Source organism: Spermophilus citellus, assembly GCF_964194105.1.
Source record: "Spermophilus citellus genome assembly, chromosome: 8".
NCBI lineage: Eukaryota > Metazoa > Chordata > Mammalia > Rodentia > Sciuridae > Spermophilus > Spermophilus citellus.
The window spans coordinates 59,192,212-59,213,716 of NC_138189.1; the positions used below are offsets into that span (position 1 = coordinate 59,192,212).

The following is a 21,505-nucleotide window of genomic DNA, read 5'->3' on the forward strand; positions in this document are numbered from 1 at the left end:
TTCCTTGTGAGGGCTCTCTTTCTGGCTTGTAGATGCCCTTTCTCACTGTGTTCTCGTGGCCTTTCCTTGGGAGATGCATGTAAAGAAAAATCTCTCTTTCTTCCTCATCATACAAGGCTATAAATCCTATAGGATTAGATTCCCATCCTTGTGACCTCACTTAACCTTAATATCATCCCCAAACCATATATTTAAATATAGATGTATAATAGGTTAGGGTTTCAACATAGGACTTTCGAGGGTGTACAAATATTCATCCCATAACAGGGAGTTTTGATTTTTGAATAGACAGACCTAACTCTCACTTTTTTCTTTTGAATAGACTTTTATTTTAAAATAGTTTAGACTAACATAAAAGTTACAAGACTATCACAGAGGGTTACTATATATTCTGAATCTAGTTTCTTCTATTATTAATACTTGCCTTTATATGGTACATTTGTCACAATTAAGGAAAAACATTAGTGAATTGCTATTAACTAAAACTCACGTTTTCTTCATACTTCCCTAATTTTTTGTTAATTTTCTATTTTAGAATTTCATCCAGGACACCATAGTACATATAACTGCCATGTCTCCTTAGGATCTTTCTTGAGTGTGACAGTTTTTTGGACTTATTGTCTTTTTGATGATCTTTACAGCTTTAAGAGTACTTGTCAAGTATTTTATAGATTATTCTTAAATTTGGGTTTTCCTAAAGCTTTTCTCATGGTTAGACAGTGTTATTTACTAAGGAAGTTCCCACTGATGAATTATCATTCATCACATCATATGACAGGTGCATGCTGTTCACATTGATGATGCTGTCCTTGGTCACCTGGCTGAGGTCAGTTTGACACACTGCAAAGTAAACTCTCCACCTCTACCAGCCCCTGTACTGTACTCTTTGAGGGCAGAGTATCTACATAAGTTTCTTGGAATTCTTTTTTTTTTTTTTGCTGATATTTGTCTATTCTCTCCCATTTCTTTATTTGTTCAAACATTTATTTATATCAGTAAGGACTTGGAGATTTGTTGTAGGATATATTCCAAGACAACTTGGATCTCTGTCACTAGTTGCTGAATGCATTTCCTCCTGCAGTAGAAGTTCCTTCTTTTTGCTCTTGATTGTAGTCTTATATGGAATACAGGGTGGAAAACTTCAACTAGAACCAGTGCTTTTGTTAAAGCAAGCTAAGATATGGTTGCAAAAATGTGCCAAGTTGCAGTGGCTTAGCTATCTGTAGGTTTATTATTTTTTTATGTTAACTGCTTAAGATGGGAATACCAGGAGCTGCATCACTTAGGGTCTCAGGATTATGGAAGGAAGTTATGACATCTTCACATGTATCTTCAAGTCAACTGAAACTCAGAAACCCAAAGGAGAGGAATTAAAGGGCAGTTTTATGGGCTGGACCTGAATGTAGAACAGATTGCGTGTGCTCACTTTCCATTGTCATATTGATGCACCTTTCCAGGCAAGTGGGAAATATAGTTCAGTTGTGCCCAAGGAAATGGGAAGAACGGATTTGGGAGGACAGTCTCAGTCAGACCTAGCAAATGAAGTGAAAAGAATAAGTGTAAAGAATATTTACAGTATAATAACCCTGACTTATCAATTTTTAAAACATCAGTTTTTAAAACATCATCTACTGCCAGAAAAAAATGATGCTCTTACTAATATTGGTTCTGGGATGAAATTTTAAACAGATACTGTGTATGAAAATTCTTTGGAAACTATAACATTGTATCTAAGTGTTACAATTATTTCTCATGTTAGCTTCATGCATTTAAAAAAATGCATGTTGAGGGGCTGGGGATGTGGCTCAAGTGGTAGCGCGCTCGCCTGCCATGCGTGCGGCCCGGGTTCGATCCTCAGTGCCACATACAAACAAAGATGTTGTGCCCGCTGAAAACTAAAAAAATAAAGATTAAAAAATTCTCTCCTCTCTCTCTGTCTCTCACTCTCTCTTTAAAAAAAAAATGCATGTTGAGACTATGAGTATTGATCCTAACTTGATACTTTTTATCTCTGACATTAGCATACAGCTATTCATCATTGTCAGACAGCAGTTATAGTGGAATTATTATTGTTTTTGCATGGTTCCAAGGGCTGAAAAGAAAATCTTGTAAGCAAAGTAGAACTTTAAGTAACATTATATCATCGATACTTTTGAAGGTATAAAAGAAAATATTGTGTGAAAGAAAAAAAATACCAATTATTCAAAGTGAAAGGTGGTTAGAAAAGTAGGAGCTGATATTGAAAAGTTTCAGAAAATATTATGTATTATATTTATTTGTTTTTAATGCACACATAAACCTACATGTAAAAAAATTTAAAAAGACTAAATAATTCTAAAATATTTCCTTCAATTAAGATAAATTTAACTAAAATAAAATTCTAAGAAGCATTAAAAACATTAGTCAAAACTTTTTTAATTAAAAATTTCTTCCTTAATTTTATTAGATAATGATGCATCTTATAATATATGGCCTATTTCATAAAATCTTGCATTTAGGGCTCAAAATTATGAACTCTTTAATATCCACTAATATGGAGCTATCACTCTTTTGTCAGAGCAGGCTAGTTTCTCAGCTGTATGATTTCAGGAATAAAATAAGCCATGCCCCCTGATATAATCAAATGTTTTGCCAAAATTCTCACTACTAAATTATTTTCTTCCTAGGTAAATTTTTTAGAGACACTTATGCTTTTCTCTGGTGGTAGATAATGTTTTGTAAACCAATGAAAAGTTGTTATCTAAGATAGGAAACTCATTAAAATCCATTAACATCTTAGTGTAAATGAACTAGTAAAGAGGTAAGCACCCACTTAGTAAGAGATAACAGGTAATTTCTGAGTGCTGCATAAAGCATCACTAAAGACTGTTGGTTGAGATTTTAGACTCAAAGCTCAATTAGCATGCTACAGCAAATGTTATGAACAGGAGGACAGGAAGGATCATAGGAAAAGGATAAGTGAGGAAGAGCTGAGATAATTGTTGTTCACTCTCTATATTAAGTCAACATTCCATAACTATAACAAAATACATGAGGTAATAGCTTAAAGAAAAAAGATTTATTGTGTATGTTCCAATCCATGATCAATTGACTCCATTGCTAAAGCAAAACTACTCACTCTATGGTCAGGAAGTTAAAAAAAATAAATAAGAAAGGGGCTGGTGGCTAGGATCCCACAATTCTTTGTGGCCTCAGTGACCTAAGAACCTCTCATCAGGCTTCACTTCTTAAAGGTTCCAGCATCTTCCAGTATTACCAAGTTGGAGGTCAAACCTTTAACGTGGGCCTGTGAATATTTTTTTTAAGATCCTAATTATCATACCCTCCTTTTTATTCTGGCCCACTTTCATCCTTACAATCTTTCTTCCTGTCTTTCACTCTAGCAGAAAGGTCTGCAGAATTGACTTAGAAATAAATATCTATGTGACTTAATGCTGGACTGAGGACCTGGTATAGAACTGAACCAAGGCGGAGCAGACCCTGCCTTTTTCTTTTCCTGCTTATGTCCACAAAGGTAAAATCTGACTAGATATTGCAAAGTCACTGATATTAGCTATCCATTATTCTTACAAAAACACTGTTTCTATATTTTTCTCATCAAAACTCTGAGGTTGTATTTAACTAATCTTAAAGATGGAAATCTAAGGCTAAAGTAAATTGAATTACTTGCAGAATGAAATATAGATAGTATCTAGTATAACCAGGCCTCATTCTCAAATCCAGAGATTTATGACACTAGATTAATATAAGATAAGGCCTCTCTTTTGGGAGGTCAACCTGTGGAGACAGAATACAGTTTTAGAGGATGTGATATAAGTAATTTTATACATGCAATGACCAGTCTGCATTCAAGAAGGGGTGATACACATCCTGACCTTGGAAACCTCCAGGCCCTGAGTATACTTTTCTTCCTCACCTGTATCAGGATGAGGAGTTCTAAATTGTTGGCATGGCCTTCTATACTGCAACCGCAACCAAACAGTATTTAGGACCAGCTTTACAGACTGTGGCATAAAGGATAGCAATCAGCAAAGCTAAATCCAGATGACTGAAATCCAGGAAACCTACTAGAATTGGTCACAATGACTATTGTTTCTCCATTAAGAACCAAAATTTCTTTAAAAGTTTTAAGAAAAATTTAGAAAGTTTATTCTACACTCCAGATTCTATATAAGTTACCAGGAAAAGGAAATGTTACCAGGAAAGTTTAGTATACACTCCAGATTCTAGGTAAGTTACCAGGAAAAAAAATGTTAAAATTGAGTATAGAAATGTAGAAATATGTGATCCTGCAATTTGTATATGTGGTAAAAATGGGAGTTCATAACCCACTTGAATCAAATGTATGAAATATGATATGTCAAGAGGATTGTAATGTTTTGAACAACCAATAAAAAAAGAAATGTAGAGATAAACTAAAGAATACTATATCAACAGACTTCTGCTCAACTGATTTGTCATAGCAGTTAGTTCACCATTTGATCTCTCTATTCAGTAAATTTTCCTGCAGAACCTATGGTAAGCCAAGCAAAAGGACAGTAGAAGGTACCATTCCAGTGCCCAGTGCCTATCCTGCAAGCTATGTTCTGATTCTGTTGTCTAGACTTTATCAGACAGATTTCAAGATGAGGTAATAAGGCCAGGCCCAAGGACAAGAGAGTCATTTCATCTAGATTAAATCAAAATTGGCCTATCCTGTCTCTTATTCTGTATCAAAACCTGATCCTGTAATGCTTCAAATTCCTCTAAAACAATCCACAGTAATGTCCAGTTGTGAATTTCTGAGGATTCCATTATGTTCCTGACACATGTCAACATTCCTCCAGTGGCATGAAGTTAAGGAGGAATATATAAAGCATCCCCTACAGATTAATGTATCCAACTGATCCAAGAGAACTGTAATGAATCCCATGAGAAAATCAGGAGAAATTTTTGAAGACTACCATTTTATATGTGCTGATGTCATAGTTAAGAAAAGCACACTAAAAAGTTAAGTAAGGAAGGCAGCCTATAATAGTCTTGAAATTTAAGGTTTGAGAAAAGACAGTCTTAGTTCAAATCTTGGCACTGTTCTTATCAGTTGTGTGAACTGGGCTGGTGACTTGATATTTCCAAATCCAAATTTCTTACATTTCTAAATCAAAAATTATAGCAACTATCATCATCACAAGCATTCAAACAAGCAGAAATTTAGGCCCAGAAATTACAAATAATTCAAATTTTCCATGTTCTGGAAAGTAGAGTGCATGAAGAGGCATCTACAGAGACCAGGCAGGGCTTGGCCTATATATACCTGGTGAAGGAGTCCGGACTCACCTCTGGACATAGGGAGATATTACTTGTGGAGAAAAAATACAATTTTAGAAGTTGTAATACAACTAATTGTGTACATGCAATGACCAGTCTGCATTCAAGAAGGGGTGATACCCAGCAGGATGGTGACATTCATTTATTCATTGTTTCACAGTATAATATGCTATATGCTAGGCATTTTTCTAGGCATTAGGGACATATCAATAAACAATAGATAAAAATCTCTGCCCCTGTGGATTTTTCTTCTGATGGAAGGTCAATAACATTATCAGTTAAGTAAGTTACATAGTGTGTTAAAAGACTTTGTATGGTCTGGAAAAAATACACAGCAGGTTAAGAGGGGATCAGGAGTATTGGGGTGGCAGAGCTCTTGGTATCTGTATATTAAAATTCTGAACCCTTAGCACACTCTTTAGATAGATTCAATGACATGGCCATAAATCATTGACTCTGGCTTTGAGAAGGTCAAATAATAGGGGGGGTTGAGGACCATCCTTTTACTATGATTTAATTTTTTCTGTCAAGGAAAGCAAAAGCTGCAAGAAAAGCACCTGAAGAGGTTAAACAACAACAACAAAAAAGATAATGCAGATATTTTCAGAGAGTTTCCAAAGCCTTTGATGAATTCAAGTGTTTCAATTTCATCCCAATTGCATTCTAACACCTTGCAAGGTAGAGAGGGAAGCTCTTGCTAATCTATGTGATATCAATTTTAAACGACTGAAGATAAATATATTTTCAGTGATCCCAAAAGAAAAGAATATTTATCTTTTAAATGAAAAGTTGCTAAATTTCCCCAGACTGGTGGGGGTTCTTATCTCTGCTTCATAAGTAACAGCTCTTCCAAGGTGGTTAGGCCTTAAGCAGAGAGGACTGGGGCAAGGAAGGAGGTAGGAAGGTGGCTTGCATAACAGATGTCTTCAAATACTTGAAGAGTTCTAACATGAAATTTGAATTATATTCATACTGATAAATCCAAGTAGTTGTAACAAGAACCTAAAGGTTAGAGGTGAATGAATTTGGATTCATTATGAAAAAAAGACTTCTCTAAAATTCTAGTAAAAGAATATTTCCCCTTGGGAAATAGTAAGTTCTCTAGCACTGGGAGTAAACCTGCCATGTATTATAAAGGAAACTAAAATAATCTCATCTCCCTCTTAACCTGAAGATTACAAGATTTCAAGACTAGATGACATTAAGTCGTTTTTTTTCCCCGAGCCCTAAAATACTAATAACATGTCAAGATTTCTTCCTTCAATATAGTTTTAAAGTGACCAGATGGTCACCAACAAGCCATAAAATTAGACATTTAGAAAATAATTAGTAAGAACAAATTAACTTACAAGTGATTGAGAATTGCCCATGTTCTAGACCATTCTCAATTTGCTACTTAATTTAAAACTAGTACTTTTGGTTTATGGGCCATAATATTCATGTGCATACTCATTCCCATAGAAATAAAAATAAATACTAAAATGCATTTATTACAAATCATGGTCTATTGGTCTCATAAATGACACATTTTAATAATTTCAGCACTCTGTAGTCTATCAACAAGTACAAATTAATGTCAATCATCAAATCATTTCAATGTGAGTTTCTTAAGGTTAAATTTTGACATAGCAGATAAACATCTTTAAGATATGTAGACTATATTTTAAAACGCATGTCCAAGGGCACAAAAGGGAGATTGCACACAGGGACATAAGCATAAGATTGCATTTAAGTGGAGTAAATATTCCCATGAACAAAAACAAAAACAAAACCTAAAGGAAGAATTCTTTTTACTGCAGATGGTGCCCAAAGAAGATGAAGGGTGAGGTTTGAAATGTAATGTAGACTGAAAAGCTGTTATTGAGAAACTTCTGGCTATGAGGACCAATGATATTTAAGTTAACTTCTAACCTTGGTATCCATTTCTTTGGGCAAACTGTCAACATGATAAATTCACAGAAGATTTTCTGGAGTGAGTAAATAACCTTTGAACATTTATAAATTGAGATTTTAGTTTTTCAATATGTACCTTTCATTCATTTCCTACCTTTGCCTCAAAAAGCCCTGGAAACATCTGTTGCTATTGCTACCTCTCATATTTGTCTTACAAATAAGGCACAGATAAGTTTTATAGCCTTAGTCTCTGCATGAGAACTAGAATCAAGGATTTGTTTATGACTGAGTCCAAGTCATAATCTAACACACTGTGGTTTATGGTCCCCTAATAGTGACACTTTTATTAATGAAACCCTTTATTAATGATACCCTCCAAGTTGATCCAGACTTACACATTGTAATTGCCTATCATCTCAGGAATAAGAAAGAAATTATACCCTCCTTTAGAAATTTAGTTATTATAAAAACCTTTCCTCAACCTTCTTGATTTGTATACTTCTGTCCTCTCTTTCAGTTTAAGGATGTGTTGAGACCACAGTCATGTTCACATATCTTCTTAATTAACAACAAAAATACTTTTCTCCATGAATCTAAATGAGAGCACTGCCAATAATAAAGATCTTTCATGGCTTTTTAGAGAAAAATGTTTCCTAAAGCATTTCTGCCCAGGAAAGAGACTCAAGCTGTCTGCATCATCTTATGGGAGTTTATGAAATATCCTGCTCAGAAAAAGTAAATAAAGTGACTAAAGATGGAAAACATTATCTCCACCCATCCACCTCTTCCCAGACTGATTTTCTGCTTCATTTCCAAAGCTATTGCATTAACTTAGACCCTTATCATTTTGTGCCTTGAATAGACTTCTGTCTGGTTTTTTTCTAACTCCAATATTATTTCTCTGCTCCAGTTCCTTCATTTGTAAAGTGGAGAATAATAATGATACCGCCATTCCTGGGCTGTTGTGAGAAATAAATAAGTGAACACAGGGGAAGTGTTTGCATAGCGTCTGGAATATCAGCACATTGTAAACATTTAACCCCATGTTAATAAACATTAACCCCATAAAAGTTTTATTCTCTATGCTGTTCCAAGGCTTCAAGATTATTCTACAGTGTTTACAGTGGAAACACAAGTATATCTAGAATCCACCACTTTCCATCTTTTCCAAGCCGCCACCATCTTCTGCCATGCTGCCTGGAGTATTGCAATAGATTCCTAACTGGTCTCCCCACTTCTGTTCTTGCCCCCCACAGACTGAGTGGCCAAGTGATCCTTTGGATTTTAAATTGGATCATATCATTCCTCTCTCTTTCTTTCTCTCTCCCCCTACTCATCTCACTACAATTACACAACAAGGTCCTTACAAGGCCCTGCATACCCCATGACCCCCTTTCCCTTACCTGACCTCATCTCTACTCTATTCCTGCTGGTTAACATAGTTTGAGCTTCCCAGATTTCTTCAGGATCCTTCCCACATAGAGCAGACTGCTCCCACCTTAAGGTCTTGGGCACAGTTGGTCCTTCTTTCTGAGATATCTTCTCCCTTCTCCCCGACAATCTGCAGTCCTTTGTCTTCTTCACATCTTTGACTATCCTGTTTAGAGTAGCAAACTCTTCCTCCACCCCAGAACTATTGATCCCCTCTTAGCCTACTGTATATTTTTCCATAACACACACAATAATTACTTACTGATAATGCAAAAAGGAAACTCCACTCCAAGGGGCAGAATTTTTTATCTCTTGTTTATGGATGTGTCCCTAATGCTTAGAAGAATGCCTGGCATATAATATGTTCAATACACATTTATACTATGAAACAATGAACAAATAAATGAATAAACATGTTGCCAGCCTGCAGGATACCACTGATATCTCCCTATTGCCAAAGGTGAGTCCAGACTCCTTAGCCCTAATCTCTGAGGATGCGCCTACACACTCCACTTTCCAGCACACAGAACTATTTGAACCTTTGGACTTTCCTGTCTATGTAGACAAATATTCCTCTGGCCAAAATGCTCACACTCTCTTATCTACCTAGAAAATACCTCCCACTATTCAGGATGTCACTTCTACTGTGAAGATTTATTGAGCTTCTAATTGCTGGAAGTAGCTATTCCTCTCTTCTGTGTCCCTGAAGCAGTCTTTAAAGATAATTCTAGGTCAGCAGTAAAGTAGCTGTAATGAGTTCCCTTCTGTCTCCCATGACCACATTGCAGGCACCACAATGGCAGAGAACCTACTTGTACATCTAGCATGGTGCACAGTGCAATATGGATCATGTGGATCATAGATACTCCCTAAATACTGTTGAATATGAATGAGAATGAGTGAAAGATGTCCATTCAGTTTCTGATCATTCCAATACTACCTAATAGCTGCAGTGGATTAGGAAGTTTAAAAATGTTCCAGGTCAACAAGTCTACACACGTGGTTCAAGTGAATTCAAGACTAGTGCTAAGTCCCCAAGAAGATAACAGAGGTGAGGCAGAAAGTATTGGCTGTGAGAAAGTTCATGGGTCTGCCTGGGAGAATACAGAGCCATCTTCACACCATCTTCATACTTGTTGATAGAGATGAAGGTCAAGGGAGGGTCACATCTGGAGACCCTGGATCTCCCCTAAATTATCTTCACTCCAGGGAGTCTCTCTTAACTCCTGCCAACAGAGTTATGGGGGCTGGGGGGGGGTGATCACAGGTAAGAGGATGATGGGTGCTAATAAAACACTAAAAATGGAATAAGCAGAGAAACCAGAGAAAAAAATGAGAAAAGAAAGAAAAAGAAATTGTAGTTGTTTTTTTGGTTTCGGGTATTTTTTTCTCCTCCACCAGAACTACCTTTCATTGCCCTAGTTATCATTGGGCCAAATTTCAGCCTACTTCCTTTCCATGAGGACAGTATCCAAACACTAGTCCCAGTTGGATTTTTCCTTCACTGCCCTTTTAGCCTGCCAATCAAGAATCCTCCCTTTTCCCACTGATCATAAACCCTTTTCTCGGTGCAGGCATTTTTCCTGGTTTTGTTATCTGCTCCTTGGGCCAGGGTCACCTAATATACTGACTAAGGTTAATTACTTCATTAATTCCCCTACTTTCCCAATGTGCAGTATTACTTTTATCACCTTCTGTTCAATGAGTTGAATTCATTACTAAGATGTTGTGCGTGAAGGTCAGTTAAACTTCAAATTGTAGGCCAAGAGACAAGAAATAAGAAAAGCTCATAGTATACTGCTGAAAGATTTCTCCCAGATCTGTTCCAGAGCATAGCTCTGCTTCCTCCATCCTGAGTCTTCAAACCATGTATATATTTGCAGTGTACAGAAACCGGGAGGGTCCTCAGCTCTCCCTTCCCAGGGTACCTCCTTTATGTTCAGATACACTTGATTAATATATATTCAATACTCAGAGGAAAAGCAGCTACTGTGTACCAGGGACATGGCACAGGCTCTGGGAATATCATATTAAGTAAAACTAGTCTGTTCTCAAACATGCAGCATAATTGAAGAATAGAAAAATAGATCAAAGACTTTTGTAAAGAATCATAAATATAGTAATAATAAAGGATAATAAGGATAAAGGATAATAATAATAAAGGATAATAAGAGCAGCTGAAATTTACTGAATTCTTAGTATATTCCATCCACATATTACTTTTTCCCTAAGTAATGTTTTAGTTGTCGATGGACACAATATCTTTGTTTTATTTATTTATTTTTATGTGGTGTTGAGGATGGAACCCAGTGCCTCATATATGCAAGTCAAGCACTCTGCCACTGAGCCACAATCCCAACCTCACATATTACTTTTTATCTGTTAATTCAAGCCTGATTTGAACCCAGGCAACATTACACATCCCCTAGGATGTTTAAATCAGCCAAGTGACCCAGTATCCCATTCCTTAACTCTACCTTAGATTCTACCTGGCAATCTGCTCCTGATGTGTTGACAATCTTGTGGCATACACTGAATACTTACTGTGTGCCACACAGAAAACCTGCCCAAAAGAACTCACAGTTTTGGTGAAGTAGAGATTCATGTAAAGCTATCATACTAAAATGGTGCATTTATCCCATAAAAAATGCTATAAATAAGGCACAGAAGAGGCACAGGACAGGATGTAGGCATAGCATTCATGGTGAGGATTATAGAACACAATCCATGGAGGAAGTCTGCCCAACCAAAGTGGGAAGGACTTCTGAGAAGACTTTTAGGACAGAGGTATCCATTATCACTTTACCTTTGGCAATTCTCTCCTCTTTGAAAACCATCCTCAAAATTCTCCTCAAGAGGTCCCTCCCAATGTCATAACCTATATGATAGTAAATTTTATGAACCAATTTGACTGAGCCACAAGGTGCTGTGGTACTTGGTTAAATATTATTCTGGATATTTCTGTGAAGGGTTCTGGAAGAGAATAGCATTTGGACTGGTAAATGGAATAAAGCTCTTCTCAATGGGGGTGGGCCTCATCTAATCTCCTCTATTGGAGGCCTGAGTAGAGCAAAAGGCAGAATAAGGGATAATCCACTCTCTCTGCCTAACCACTTCTGAGCTGGGACATTAGACTGAGACATTGTTATAGTTTGAATCTTAAATGTCCCCCAAAGGCTCATTTGCTAAAGGCTGTGTCACCAGCCATGTGCCACTGCTGGGAGGTGGCAGAACGGTTAAGAGGTGGGCCTAGTGGGAAGAAGTTAGGGCATTGGAGGCATGTCTTTGAAGAGTATTTTGGGACCCTGATGCTTTCCTGTCTTTTTGCTCTCTGACACCAGGAGATAAACAGCTTTGTTCTACCACATGCCCCTTGCCATGATATTCTACCTTGCCTCAGGCCCAAAACTAACAAAACCAAGCAACTGTGGACTAAAACCTCTGAAACAATAAGCCAAAATAAATCTTTCCTCCTTTTAAGTTGAGTATTTCATCTCAGGTATTTTTGTCAAGGTGATAGACAGTTGACTAACATTATCATCAATTCTCTTGATTCTCAGGCCTTCAGACTCACCTTAAATTATAATACTGGCTTTCCTGAGATTCCAGTTTACCAGCGGAAGATTGTGATTTCTCTGCCTCCATAACTCCTTATGTGAGCAAATTCTTTATGATATCTCCCCCACCCCTTGGGGCACCTTTGTTCCTGTGAGTGTACGTGTGCATGTGTGTTTCTTATTTAAATACATTATCCTATCAGTTCTATCTTTCTGGAGAACCCTAACTAATAACCACCTTAATCTCATCATCTTTTCTCTGTATTTCCTTGGTATTTTTTAGGAGAAGAACAGTGTATTTTAGCTCACAGTTTTAGAGATTCAGTTCACGGTCTGCTGACTCTATAGTTCTGGGCCCAAGAAAAGGAAGAACATCATGAAAAAGGGTGTGGTGGGGAAAAGCAGCTCAGGACATGGAAACCACAAAGCAGAGAGAGAGGTCTGCTCACTAGGGACAAAATACAAACCCCAAACTCATACTACCAATGACTCCCTTCCTTGAGCAGCACCCACCTGCCTAGTTAGTATCCAGTTAATCCATATTAGTGGATTAATCCATTTACTAGGCTACACCTCCCACAATCTAATCATTTAATCTCTGAACATTCTTGCATTATCTCACATATAGGCCTTTGAGTGATATCACATATTCAAAACTTAACATTCTACCCCACTCCCCAAAAGCTCATGCTCACCTCACAAAACAAAGTAAATTTAGTCCATTTCCAAGAGTCCCTGTAGTCTTAACAGTTCCCAAAATCTAAGTCCAAAATCTCTTCTGAGATTCAAGGCAAACCCTTAGATATGTTTCCCCTATAAATATCAAAAGCAAGTTACATATATCCAATTTATAATGACACAGGGTAACCATTTCCATTCAAGGGAGAATTAGGGATATAAAAGAAGGGATGGGACCAAAACAGGACTGAAATTCATCTGGGAGAACAAGTTCTGTAGCTCCCTGTTCAACATCTGGGGCACATGGCATCATGATCTTCTCTCAAAGTTCTTGTGTAGCTCCACCCCTGTGGCTCTGCTTGTTGCGATCCACATGGGGAGGTTACAAAGACCTACTCCCTGAGTACCACTAAGGTCTGAGGGGGCCTTCAGAAGTCTAAGGAAAGACCCCATTTTCTCAGGCCCCCTGATGAGTCTTATCTCTGTTCAGTTACTCCAGCATCTTATGCTATTAACTGAGCACCCACTATGTTCCAGGTCTGGCCCCAGCCCTAGGAAGCTCACAGCCTTGTGGATAAGATTGTTCTTTGGCATTGTATGTCTTTGGTTAGATGCAAATGTAGATGCTAGAATATGCCTGTGTCTCCATGGCAGCATAGCAAATCCTCACAAGGAGAATTCATACAACTGAATACTCTTCCCTTTTGATACACCAAGTAGTGATTTAACAGATGTAGCTAATTTGCAGACAGAACTAGGATTTTACAACAGCTGGCAGCAATAGGAAGGAGGCTTATTCTTCTATGGTCACGGGTCCTTTTTGGCAGCATCAAGAGAACTGGGTAAATTGTTGTCAAACTGGCTTGCTACTAGAAGGGCTTGGAAAGTGGCCAGACTCTATAGGTTGATCTTGGTGAGGACATAGTGGGAGTCTTCTTTCTAGAATAGCCTCACCAGGTATGAGTCATACTCTGGCCCGATAGGTATCAGCCAAATGCTGAGTCTACTAGAAGGATCTGATCTCCATCAGGGACCTAAAGTGGCCCCAGATGACTTGGACTCCATGACAGGGAGATCTTGCTCACATAGACTATCTATCATCTTTGTAAGAAGGGAGGCCGGGGTTCACTCAATTTGGAATCCTTGTTGATGAACCCTCAAGTTCCACATTCTCTACACTAACCTCTGGGTGCCTCTCTTTTAATCATCCATTGGGAAGGATGGCTTTCATCACAGTGAAATGTACCCAGTGCAGCCCGTGGAAGGGGATTCTTCTACACTAGTAGAAAATCTCCATTTTTTAATATTTGTAGGGATCATATTAATTTATTTAATATTCAGGGTACTAAACGTCTTTCTAGTTAAATGTGGATACAGACTTAAATGAAATAGTCATTGCCTTTTGTGAAGCAGATATTCACTGAAATTGAAGCAATTATTATAATCACAGAACACATTGTGTCATGAAGCCATGAAAGAAACATTAGAGAACAGAGAATGAAATCAGATTGGTGTGTGTGTGTGTGTGAGTGTGTGTGTGTGTTTGAGCTATTATTTTAGATAAAGTATCCATGGAGGCCTCTCTGAAATGTACATTCGGAGACAGTCTAAGCAAAGGATATTCCAGGCAGATGAGACAGCAAATGAAAAGGCCCTGGGTGGGCATGAGTTTGATGGGTTTCAAGAACAACAAGAATGCCAATAGGTTGGGATCGCAGTAAGAGCAATAGCAAGAATGTCAGGGGATAAACTTAAAAGCAAAAACAACAACAACAAAAAGCATCCAGGGGCTGGATCACATAAGGCTTCATAAAAATAATGACTTTGGACTGTCTTCAAAGTGTGACAAAAGTCCATCAGAGGAGCAAAATGATATGAGGATCTAATTTGTAGCTTTACAAGATCACTGTGACTATTGAATGTGTAAGAGAGGACAAAGTTGGACTCCTGAAGAAAAGTTAAAATGACCAAAAAATCCAGGTGAGACATAGTAGTAGTTCAGTGGAGAGTTAAGACATTAATTGTGATGTGACAGTACTTGAGGTAGATTCTGAAAGTAGCATTAATAGGATTGGCTGATGGTTTGGCTGGAGGGTAGAGGAGATTCTTTTAGACTTTTAGAGAGGGGTGGATACACCATGAAGCTAAAGAAGCTCAAGCTTCAAGGTCACTTACTTGAAAGGGCACTTTCTGAGAATTTGGAACAAGTTCTAATAATGCTATACTTGTAATTCTATAATCCTTTCCATAAAGAGGAGACCCCCCCCCCCAAGACTTCAGGCTTTACACAAATCTAGATCCGTATTAGTTCCAGATCTTTCAGCCTGTGAAATCAAATTAAAAGGATACTATTCACATGAACAGGTGGCTCTAATTAGACCTGAGGCAAACAGCTTCTAGAGCTACATTAACTAAACACAACCAATATACCAGTCAAGATCTTCTCATGGGAGGCGATTACAGAACAACCTCATCTTTATCTTTTACTGTCCTTGCTTTTTGTTTATTTTGTTTTGTTATTCCTAGAATACAATCTCTTTTATTTCATCCTTTAAATCCCTTTAAAAGATTCCCTGAGTTGCAAAGATTCAGTCAACCCACAGCACATGTGGTCCTCCTTTAAAAGGGAGACATCTTCCTTTTCCTCTAGCCGGGTCCTGCTGCCAGGACAGAGGTGGAAGCGAGAGAAGGGGGTTGTGGTTGTCTTCTTCTCCTTTTCTCACTCCGCTCTCCCTCCATGGCTGGCTGTTGGTTCTGGGGCTGATGGGGTTGTAGACAAAGGCACAAACGGGGGTGAAAGGGAGGAAAGAGAAGGGGGAAAGCAGTGTTCTCTCCTCACTGACCCTGTCATAAGCTGGCCTTGAACTTTCAGAACCTGACCCATCATTGGAGCTGGCTTCTTCTCCTTTTCCTCCTGTGGTCAAATTCACTGATTATTCAGAAACCTTTCATTAGGGCGATTTCCCTTGAAGTTCCCTTGATTTTTGGAGGGATACACCTCTATTCTACCTAGTGAATTAGGGCTTCAAAATCTTCAGCTTCTCTTTGCTGAGGCCTCTTTGGCCATGAGGGGGTCTTCTGGGTAAGACAACTCTAGTCCAGCATTCCCGCTATGTACAGTGCACATCTGGAGCAAGAGAAGCACACAGCTATACTTTCCCAACAACTCCGTGCTGATAGGCCCATCCCATACCGTGGAGCATTTGCTCAGGCATCAGCAGCTGAGATTTTCACCATTACATCTTCACATAGGATCCCCAAACAGTCACTGTGAATCTCTCAATGGCTGTAACTTACAACCATCTCAATAAATCTGTGATCTCCTCTGAGTGACTGTGGATATCCAGGCTGCTATCACAAAATACCAGAGACTGGGAGGTACATGTACAACAGAAATTGATTTCTTACAACTCCTGACACTGGTAGGCCCTAGATTAGAACACCAGGGTATTCACTCTCTGGGAAGGGCCCAAAATGGCCATCTTCCTACTCAAATCTAGCAGTGCAAAACATCATTGGGTCTCTTGATTTCTTTTATAAGGACATTAATCCTATCAGGAAAACTGCCCTCTTATTAAATCACTGCTCAAAGGCCCACCAGATGCCATTACTTAGGAATTAGTGCTTCAATATGCAGATGGGCCAGGAGTGGGGGGGCCAAACACAAACATTGCAGTACTTTTCTTTTGCATTTGGTTTGGAAGAAAAATACCACTCATCTCTCCTCTTTCAAGTATGGTAGGATTTGCAGCACATAAATAGTTCTCTCCAAAATGTCCTCTTCCGCCCTAAATCCTCCTTACTCTGGTTATAAGTCAACTAGTTCTTGGCCACTTATTAAAATTAGTGTTCTCTCTCACAGCTTAATTATCTGATGCTTCTATTTTAATACCCTGTTGTGCAATCACTACTCAACTGGGTTCAGCTTTAATGAATAGCTCAGCTGACTTTGGACTTAGTGAACAGGTAAGAAGGAGTGTGGTTATCTTATCTAAGCATCACAGATTCAGAGTTGATATTGGCATTTTTACTACATAATTCATCATGTCTTATTTATTTTTGTTCCTTTTCCATGTTCATGAGCTTAGTAAATTTCTATAGTTGCTAATTCCTCAAATTCAAAATCAGACATCGTCATGTCAGTAAGGATGTCGGTAAGGACGTTCAGTCTCCTCAGTCAGCTGGCTCATCCAGTGAGGACACACTATGAAAGTCAGCTTCCATTCCAGAGAATTTCTGAGTTCACCCCAGACTCTCAGTGTGACTTCATTTCTCACCAAGTCCAACATAAACTAGAGAACAGATAAAAGGAAATTTGTGTTCTTATTCTTTAAGCTAGTAATTCTCAAACTTCATTGTGTCTATGAACTCTCTTGGGGAATTTATCGAAAATTCACATCCTTCGTCCTGACCTTAGAGCTGCTTTTGCTTCAGTAGGTCTCAGGTGGAGCCCAGGAATAAGAGACCACCAGGGCCCAGGTGATGCTGGAGCAGGTGTCTGATTCCTAAATCACACCAGGGGAGATCTCCATTCATTTTCCCATCTCCTTTCCTGGGCAGAAATTGCAAAAATGTGATCATGTTTACAGCAGAATCAGCCTGTTACATATTCTCCAGGGCTGGGAGTGGCGTTCTGATTGTCCCCTTCCTGAAGTCACAACCACAGGGTGACAATGCAATAAAGCTTCCCCACCCTCTGCCTCACATTTTTCTTCTTATTTCTGTTGTTCCCCTGAGCACTTTTTCTCACCTTATTGACCTCATTTCCCCCCCGTTTCTGCTTCTGAAGCAGACAGCCGATGATAGGACCAGCTACTAAGGAAAGAGTGTAGGAACTCCCTTTCCTCTTTAAGTGCCTTATTTTCTACTGAGACATTTATAAAGACCCGAACCCCTGTCCAGACCTTCCTCTTACCTTTTTATTATCAAAGATCTTTTAAAAGGATATTTGAACTCATGAGGCCATAGTTAGCTTGGTCATTTGATTGAGAGGCTTTCAACTCATTAGGAAGTTTAGCCTGAAGTAAGACAGGGGAGAAAACCCAGGGGAGGCAAACTTTCACAAAGCACTTACATTCTCTAAATGAGAAGGACTAGGCGTTAGCTTAAAAAAAATAATAAAATTCTGACATCCATTACATTATCTTACATTTTCCCTTTAAGCTAAAGGCATTCTGATTCTGAATATCTGCAGTTCTCAAAGTGAGCTTTCCGTGGCTGCAGCTGCAGAGACAGCTGGCACTGCCACCTTTGTCATTACCTTCTGTGTCAGCTTTCCATCATTGTCACAAAGCACCTGAGTTAAGCAACTTCAAAGGAAGAAGGATTTATTAGCCCTGTCACTTTGGGTCTGTGGTGGCATAGTACATCATGGCAGAAGTGTGTGGTGGAGGAAGCTGCTCTGTTCATGGAGACCAGGAAGAGGAAAGAGAGCCCGAGGAAGGGATGGGATGCCAACTTCCCCTTCAAGGGCCAACCCCCAATGAATCAACTGCCTACCTCTTAAACATCCCAATAGCACCCTTAGCACAGGCTAGGGATCAGGCTTTTGACACACGACCTTTGGGGGACCTTGAAGATCCAAACTACAGCATCCTCAAAACTCAGCACCCATCTATTTTAAAAAATTTGACAAATACCTAATTTCTTATATCAAGATTTCTTCTCTTAATTTTCCTTTGGTTATTCTTATCTTTTATCCATGATCACTCCATCTCAATACACGCACACATACACACACACACAAATGACTACTCCAGTAAAATCTTCCTCAGCCTCTGCCCCCTAGGAATGAAGCCTCTCAGCTCTGCTCAGGCAGCAGTGGTCAGAAGGCCAGCACCACCTGACAGAGGAAAGTGGGGAGCTGCCTGAGTGGACACAGTACTGGACTTGTTAAAATGGCTTCCTGCTGGTGGAAAACCAGAAAGAACTTGTAAGAATAAAGCGAGGCGGACAGGGAATAACTCACATATATTGGGAGGATCCAAGGTGGGGATTCTTTAGAGTTAGAAACAGGTTCCAGCCATGCTACTCCAATAATTGCTAGACTTAGGGGATATCATAGGTTCAAACATTATAAAAATAGAACTCAAGTTAAAAACTGTAAAATAAAATTTTTATCTTTCATTATTAATGAATATACACATTCATAATAACAAAAAAAAAACTTGTATAAAGCTCTGCTTTGTATCTCAAGATGACTGAATTAGTTATTGCCTAAGACAGGGTGTTCTGTTGATGACTCAGAGATGTGTGATTGAATTATAAAGTAAAGATATGCATAATTTGTAAATTATTTTTTAATCTCTTCTTTGAAATTATTTTTCCTTATTTGCCCTAATTTAAGCAAAATCACTAATCATGTTGTTATAAGCAAGATTAGCCACATAATTTGAGTTCTATTGACAGTATCCATTTGAGTGCTTAAAAAGTAAAGCATAATTATATTCCCAGTGGAAACAGTGTGTCTTTCCCTAGTAATTCTGGCCAAAGGCCAAGATTTGACTCTTAGTGACCCTGACTTCAGTCACATGTTTACCCTGAATTTACCACTGTGGCCCAGGGGAAGGAATGCTCTGATGGGTCAGATCTGTGTCATCTCACAAGCACAGAGCCAAGGAGAATGGCTGAGCCTCTCCCTTACCCACTTCCACTTCTCTCTGCCATCTTTCCTTCACCCCCGCACACATACCGCATGATCTCAAGAAACAGATAACTACTAAAAGCATACAGCATTTCTCCTTTTCATTTTCAATTTATACTTCATGGAAGCAAGGAACGAGGCCATTTTCTGAAGAGAGATGTTACTGTGGCTTTTTTTATAGAGTATATTTGTGGTCACATTTTGAAATGGGACATGTAATCATTTCAAATCTTGCTTTCTAGTGACATGTGATTCAAAAATGTTACAAATCTAAAAGTAAAAGATTTTACTATTCATACATGGTAAAATACATAAAGAAAAGCAAAGATATGAAAAAAACCCCACAAAATTCTAGTCAGTGATTACTTTTGAAAAGGAAATAGAAGATTGATTAAATCAGAAAGGGATAGAAATTGCTGTTAATATTCCATTTCTTAAGCCTGAGCCAGGTTCATAGTATTCATTTTATTATTCATATATTTTTTCATATGTGTAACAAATATTAGTTTGTATGTAGTTAAATTTTAAAAGAAGAACTGACATAAGTTCAACTTGAAATTTTTGTAAGTAGGAGTTACAGAGTTTAAAAAGAACGTGGTTTGCCTAGAATATCATATTATTTGCAGGAGGAGTTTGGGAGGCCCAGGGATCTGCCTTTCCTTTGCTTTTTCCTTCTATTTAATATCCTTGTATTCACTAGAGCCTGTCCTTATCCCATTAGGAAAACAGAATTGATTTGTATACTGAGGTCATCATCTCCTGCCTAGAAGTCTTATCATTGTCCCTGCCGATGGGACTGCTCATGAAATATTCAGGAAAGGCCCACACTAAATTAGGCATGACTCCAGAATCTGTAAGCTGTGCACTTGCTTTGGATTGAGGGAGAAGAAACAAGACAACTCCAAGTACATCCTCTTCTGCAGGCTTTTTCCAGATGCCCCCATGAGCTGTGTGCCATGTGCAAAACACAGTACTCCATCAGAGAGAAGTTCACATACTATGGACTAAATGTTTGTGCTCCCAAGATTCATATGCTGAAGACCTTAACCCCACTATGATGATATTTGGAGATATATCTTTTGGAAATAATGAGGATGAGATGAGGACATGAAGGTAGGGCCCTCATAAGAAGAGACACCAGAACACCAGAGCATTCTCTCTCTCAGCCTCTTCCCCCTTGTTTCTCCATGCATCAAGAAAAGGTCATGTGAGCACACAGCAAGAAGACAACCCCCCATCAGCCAACAACCAAACCCTGCCAGACCTTGATCACAGGTGTTGCAACTTCCAGAATTGTAAGAAAATAAATTTCTGCTGTGTCAACCACCCAGTCTATGTTTTTGTGCTTTGGCAGTTCCAGCTGACAAATACAATGATGGATTATGTATTAACAAACTATTATTTTAATGTAATGATGAATTTTATACCTATATAATGACCAATGAAGTCATCATTAGCTAAATAGAAAGAGGAAGTATGACCATAGTAAGTTAGAGCACAAGATTTCATAGTCCTGAACATATATAAATCCTCCCTCAATAAAAAGCTGGTTTTTGAATAATAAATTTGAGTGTAGTTGTTTTTTGTTTGTTTGTTTTGCATTCCATGTTTTACCACTTTATTTGGTAACTTGAAGTAGTTTTGTCCATAGCATGATTTCAGAGAGTTTACCCTTCCTGAAGGAACACATGGGCTTTGGAGCTATGCAAACTGCCTCCATCAGTTTTCAGTTGTATTTATTTACTTAACCTTTCTAATGATGTTTAGAACTAAAATAATAATTAGTATCTGTACAGCTGTGTTAAGAACCAGAACTAATCACATAAAGCAGCTCATTCCGTGCCTGACCCATAGCCAGTATGGAACACATGGTGTCTCCCATCATGAGGCTTTTAGGGGCAACACCCTCAGGGTTTTCCCATACCCCCCCCCCCCATTGTCTATCAGTCCTCAGTATAAAGCATGTGCTCAAAAATGTTTGCAGAATGAATAAGTG

The 21,505-nt window shown here is 38.4% G+C and overlaps 1 long non-coding RNA gene across 1 annotated transcript in view; it reads left to right on the forward strand.

Annotated features, from left to right (window-relative positions):
* The window catches only part of LOC308654940, a 44,177-nt gene extending 23,443 nt beyond the window's left edge, over nt 1-20,734 (forward strand). Inside the window, exons 3-4 of the long non-coding RNA XR_014023350.1 lie at nt 12,192-12,286; nt 20,231-20,734. This is a non-coding gene — a long non-coding RNA (uncharacterized lncRNA). The remainder of the gene's footprint in view (nt 1-12,191; nt 12,287-20,230) is intronic.
* The last annotated feature ends 771 nt before the right edge of the window (nt 20,735-21,505 follow it).